Raw genomic sequence first — 483 nt, forward strand, 5'->3', positions numbered from 1 at the left:
CGGTTCAGACGAACCGAATGCACATCCCTCCAGCATCTGGCTTGCTCGGGCTCTCTGCAGCCACGGGGATCCTGAGCAAGCCAAGGGAAGGGAAGGTCTCCAGCAGCCGGCTTGTTCGGGCTCCCCGAGCAAACCAAGGGAAGGGAAGGTGGCGGAGCAGCTGGAGACATTGAGCCTCAGCTCCACAAGTAATGAGCACCCGAGCCCCGCCCCCAGCAGCCCTCAGGCCGGAGCACCTGGAGCAGTCTTGGGAGGCGGATTGGCAAAAAGCAAAAGCACAGGAACTTGAGAGAACTCCAGGAATGGAGCCGGTTCCTCTTCCACAGCCCAAAATGCGACCCACGAACCCTGAGCTTGCTTTTTCTCATTTGCGAGTCTGGCCTCCGCACTCCTTTAACGAGGCAGCCCTGAAGCTTGGGGCGGCGGGAGTTTCTTTGCACGCAGCTTGTGTGGCTGGCTGAGTGCCTCTTCTGCTTGCCCACC

This window comes from Gekko japonicus, unplaced genomic scaffold (assembly GCF_001447785.1).
Source record: "Gekko japonicus isolate JY-2015 unplaced genomic scaffold, Gekko_japonicus_V1.1 scaffold45, whole genome shotgun sequence".
Taxonomy (NCBI): Eukaryota; Metazoa; Chordata; class Lepidosauria; order Squamata; family Gekkonidae; genus Gekko; species Gekko japonicus.